Here is a 6,187-nt window from a genome sequence, read left to right on the forward strand (position 1 = left end):
GGTTTCAGCATTTCTTCCAATTTAATAAAGCAGCCATGCTTGAGACGACAGAATCCAGGAGTTCGATTTCAGTCGGGACTTGTTTCTTTACAAATTGAAAACTTTCGGCTATTTTAGACTTTTTTGTCTGCTTCTATTTGCTGACTTAGTTCCCACAGAAAGGAGTTTTTTGAAGTTTTTTAGAATTTTGGAAATTTTTTGTAAAATTATTTATATATTTTTACTTTTGACCTTAATTCAATTTGACAAAAAGTCATTTAAAAAATAAAAACCGCCTTAAACTTTTAGGACAAAATTGGATACGAACGAGAAACAAATAGCAATAGAAGGATGAAAACCCCGACTAACTACAAACATACGCTTTTTTATTCTAAATATGAAATAGCGTTACTATGAACAGAGTTTATTTGGCTCATTACACAGCGAGCTAGCGATTAGAATAATGTTTATAGTTTTTTCTCACCGACTATGCGAAAAAAAGTTCTTTTGGTGGAACTTTTCGTGTAATCACAGTCTGTAGTGTGGGCGATTTACAAATTTCCCTGCTTTATTGGTGGCTAGTGTTTGCCGTTTGACAAGCGAACATGGCTCAGCGGGAAGACCGTGAAACTCTTAAACTAATGGTAGGAGCTTTAATGCCCACTTAGTACTAATTTCATTTAGTTTGTTGGCAGTTTTGCTGCTTAGCATTGACAATATATTAGCATCTGTAGCTATTTTATTAGTGGCTAGTGTTGTTATACATTAAAGGACCATGAGGACACCTGCTACAACGTTATGCTAATACTGTTGAGATCGGAGGTTTGAAAGTGACACATCAGAAGTTTTCTCATTCAAGGCTTATTTCTATTTTCTCCAATTTTTTATAGCTGCTTTTTGTCGGTTTCTGGTGGTGTTTGCAAAATGTAGCTTCGCATTACAATTATCAGATATTTTCCGACCATCATCTAAAAGGGTGAGAAGGAACTATTGCCTAAGGAGTTTTTTGTCCGATATTGGATATTTCTCAAGAAAGCTTCGCGGCTGTCAAAAATGTTATCTTATCAGAGCCCAATTGATTTTTATCCAGATTCCGATGAAAATCGATAAAATTTTCTGTTGAGTTGAATTGGTTTAAAATTATTGACTTATTTTACACGGAGGCAAAAAGAAATAGAAGTCATCAACCTTTCTAGTTCTACTTTTACTTTCTCAAAATAATTCGAGAAAAATTGAGTTTTTAATTTTTGTTTATATTTTTCTTATTTTTCTAATTCATTTTAAGATTACTGTAGTCAGTCTTAGTCTTATCTGTGCTTCCAATACAGCAACCAGTTCTCACCGACTATGCGAAAAAAATTCTTTTGGTGGAATTTTTCGTTTAATCACAGTCTGTGGTGTGGGCAATTTACAAACTTCCCTGCTTTATTAGTGGCTAGTGTTGTTATACATTAAAGGACCATGAGGACACCTGCTACAACGTTATGCTAATAGTGTTGAGATCGGAGGTTTGAAAGTGACACATCAGAAGTTTTCTCATTCAAGGCTTATTTCTATTTTCTCCATTTTTTTATAGCTGCTTTTTGTCGGTTTCTGGTGGTGTTTGCAAAATGTAGCTTCGCATTACAATTATCAGATATTTTCCGACCATCATCTAAAAGGGTGAGAAGGAACTATTGTCTAAGGAGTTTTTTGTCCGAAATTGGATATTTCTCAAGAAAGCTTCGCGGCTGTCAAAAATGTTATCTTATGAGAGCCCAATTGATTTTTATCCAGATTCCGATGAAAATCGATAAAATTTTCTGTTGAGTTGAATTGGTTTAAAATTATTGACTTATTTTACACGGAGGCAAAAAGAAATAGAAGTCATCAACCTTTCTAGTTCTACTTTTACTTTCTCAAAATAATTCGAGAAAAATTGAGTTTTTAATTTTTGTTTATATTTTTCTTATTTTTCTAATTCATTTTAAGATTACTGTAGTCAGTCTTAGTCTTATCTGTGCTTCCAATACAGCAACCAGTTCTCACCGACTATGCGAAAAAAGTTCTTTTGGTGGAATTTTTCGTGTAATCACAGTCTGTGGTGTGGGCAATTTACAAACTTCCCTGCTTTATTGGTGGCTAGTGTTTGCCGTTTGACAAGCGAACATGGCTCAGCGGGAAGACCGTGAAACTCTTAAACTAATGGTAGGAGCTTTAATGCCCACTTAGTACTAATTTCATTTAGTTTGTTGGCAGTTTTGCTGCTTAGCATTGACAATATATTAGCATCTGTAGCTATTTTATTAGTGGCTAGTGTTGTTATACATTAAAGGACCATGAGGACACCTGCTACAACGTTATGCTAATACTGTTGAGATCGGAGGTTTGAAAGTGACACATCAGAAGTTTTCTCATTCAAGGCTTATTTCTATTTTCTCCAATTTTTTATAGCTGCTTTTTGTCGGTTTCTGGTGGTGTTTGCAAAATGTAGCTTCGCATTACAATTATCAGATATTTTCCGACCATCATCTAAAAGGGTGAGAAGGAACTATTGCCTAAGGAGTTTTTTGTCCGATATTGGATATTTCTCAAGAAAGCTTCGCGGCTGTCAAAAATGTTATCTTATCAGAGCCCAATTGATTTTTATCCAGATTCCGATGAAAATCGATAAAATTTTCTGTTGAGTTGAATTGGTTTAAAATTATTGACTTATTTTACACGGAGGCAAAAAGAAATAGAAGTCATCAACCTTTCTAGTTCTACTTTTACTTTCTCAAAATAATTCAAGAAAAATTGAGTTTTTAATTTTTGTTTATATTTTTCTTATTTTTCTAATTCATTTTAAGAATACTGTAGTCAGTTTTAGTCTTATCTGTGCTTCCAATACAGCAACCAGTAAACCGCTCTCACTTATGAAAACTACTCTCCCATAAAAAGGAAAATATCAAGTGTTAGACTTGTAGATCAAGTGGAATGAAAAAAATACGTATTGGTACTTTTTGAGAATCTAGTTTATCCATAGAAATTTTTGTGAATTAAGCAAAGTTGGAACATCATTGTGTTACCATTTTTCCAAATGAAGTCAGAATATTTTTTTATTGTTATTTGCTTTCATTTACAAATTTCGCTCATGACCGCGATACGGGTCTGCGCTAGGGGCTGATTTTTTTTTTGTAAGAATTTGTTACTGGTTTTCCGCATTTTTTCCTACTATTTCGAAAGTGTAGCAATTGATTTTCCGTAATTAAACGAAAGACAGTTTAGTAAGCTCAAGTATATAAGAAGTGGTTGAGAAATTTTGAAATATGCAGCAAACTTTGTTATTTATGTTCTATGCAAGAGAGCAATTTAACTAATCAACGGAAGAGAACAAAAAACGCCATTATTGAACCAAACTAATCAAATTTTTAAAATGTAAGTTAGTTTAAAGTAGCTGAAATTATCTATTCAAACCCTCATTGTTAATAGCCATTCCAAAAAAAGATCTTGAAAACTTAAGAGCATGGTGTTTCTCTTTTTTCGAAACTTAATGGTTGAAATTTTTTTGTATTAAAATTAGCAATGAGTTTTCTTTCGATGATAGAATCGTTACTTAGTAAGCAATCTTAGAGTTTTTTAATTGAAGATATAAATCCCTTAAAAATTATTTAGCTTGCAGAAAATAAAACGATAGCTACTCATAGTACTCAGCTTTAGGTTTGCTTAAATGATACTGCGTAAATGTTCCGAATTTTGCTTTCATTCCGAAGTTTGAACAACCGTGGGTGATTTATTCTTGAGGTGGTTTCTTTTACTAGTCAAATTTCGGCAATAAAATTACTTCCAACCAAATTATTTTTTTCAAACCCCATCGGAGACGTTGACTCCTTGAGTTCGAAGGTAAAAAGATTTTTCAGCATCGTTTATTTTTTTTCGCGAAGGTCGGTTTGAAATTCGCCAATTTAGCCATGTTCTGAACTAAAGTATGTGAGCTGTGGAGACTTTATTGATACTGATGCGTAAAGTTATTTATTTATGCATAAAAAACTATCCTGCAGCACAAAGTTGTTCCCAGTTGAATTGAGGCAAGCCAATCGCTCGTGATAGTCTTGCACTATTCGAAATTGATTTCTTGACATTTTGTTTTTTCCAAAACATATGTTTTATAGTCTGTTGCTTATCAACACCTATTTTAAATTCCATTAAGGGAGTCTGAATATGTAATCTTTGCCATGATATACCAGCAGGCTTGTTTAACAAAGGGCTTTTGAATGCAGACAGAAAGCATGACTCGTGTTGTCTGCAAGTCTACTTTTGGTACCGATGTTTTGCCGGAAAACTGAAATAAACGTTTTAATACTTTCCTTAGACTACGACGATAATGGCAATTTTTGACAACTTGACAGGGGCAGCTGAAACATCAAGTAGTCGGAAAACGAAGATTACACCAAGACCAGTTACAAAATCAGTTCGGTCGAATTGCAGCTAGAACACAAAATCTGAAACATAAGTCGTTCACAAATATGAAACTCGTATTTAAGTAAACATCAATGATCTGTACGAAAATTAAGATGTAATTTTTAGGCAAACTTCAATCTATGACAAACAAATTTTTTATATGCAAAATCAATTAAATTTGAATGAGTGAATCTGGGTTAGTTTTGCTGTTGAAGATATTTGTGCAATACAAGCCACATCGATAATGAAAATCGATAGACAATCAATAAAAAACATTCGAGAGTTTGCTGGAAATTAAGTATATCTTCTCCGTAGCGATCATTATTCGTGGTACCTGATTTTGCGTGGAAAATAAAAGAAAACTAACGAGACCCGAATACAAAGTTCCTCCCCATTTTAATGGTCAGAAGAATTACAAAATCAGTTCTGTAGAAACGTAAGTTTGAATAAAAAGTTGAAACAAATATTCGATCACAAAATTGAACCTCGTATATATGATAGACAAATTGTTTCTATGCGCAAATTCAATTAATTTGAATGAGTGAGTCCGGTATCGTTTTGCTGATGAAGATAATTGTGCAAAACAAGCCACATCGATGTTAAAAAACCGATTAAACAATAAAAAAAATACATTCTTGATAATTGGCTCAAAAAACGAATTTTATATCGTGATACAATTAACAGCAGTAACTGAAAGTAGAATTAAATTTATTGGAAGTAAATTAACTACAAGAATACCTGTATCATTTTAAAGCACTGAAAGTTTAACTTTCCCTAAATATGTCAGGAAAAATTGTTAAAATTTTTGATGCATTTTTTGAATGACTAATGACATATTATTTTATTATCATTTACAATTAATAAAAAAGACTTTACTGAACAATTATTAAAAATGATTAAATTAGTTTAAGTCTTCTTTTTGCAAAAGAATTATCAAAACAAAAGTAACTGTTATATTGGAGTATAAATTTGCATGAACAAAAGTTAATTTAGATTATATCGGTTGAAACTCGTAATTTAAGAGAAAATTTTGTTAGTTGAGCCTCATACCGATTTTAGAATTTCGTAACTATATTGAAGGCGCGGTGTAAGAAAACACTGGTATGGCAGCGCGACTCAAGAAATGATTTTGATTTTTGTTCAATGGCAACGGTCGCCGCATTTTCTAATTTTTGCCGATCACACCGTTTTGTTTTGGTATGCGCCGGTGGTGTTTTTTTTTTCAATCGCGTCGGTTTTGACTTACCAAATTTGCAAATTCGCGTCTGAAATTTCTTTTCTTAGTTCAGAAATAAACCATTTCTTTTATTAAAAAAAATCTTATTTTTTCAAAATAATTTTTTGAACAGTTTCAAGTTCTGCGAGTCTTGTTTTTTGATAAATTCGATTAAAATGAGTAACGTAACATGTATAACGTTTAAAAATGTGTCAGTTGTCATTTTTTGCGGATAAAAAAAATCGAATAGGACCTTGAATACACTTGGGTGAAACAAAAAAAAACGGTATAGGTCTCGCGGGGGGGGGGGGGGATATGTTTTTTTATTTATTTATTTTGTTTTATATTTTTTGTTATCTTTTATTTTATATTATATGACAAAATTTCAATACACCAATGAGAATACGACGTTTCTGGCGAAAAGAAAACGGTCAATAGTATATCATAACACAATTTAACATGTTACTAAATATTCAATTATTTCATCATTACGAAAGGTATTCGCAGTTGACAAATGGTGGTTGGTTAGGGCTAGGGTTTGATTTCAGAGTTGTTTTTAATCAAAGATCAGGG

This window comes from Symsagittifera roscoffensis, chromosome 1, assembly GCF_963678635.1.
Source record: "Symsagittifera roscoffensis chromosome 1, txSymRosc1.1, whole genome shotgun sequence".
Classification (NCBI taxonomy): domain Eukaryota; kingdom Metazoa; phylum Xenacoelomorpha; order Acoela; family Convolutidae; genus Symsagittifera; species Symsagittifera roscoffensis.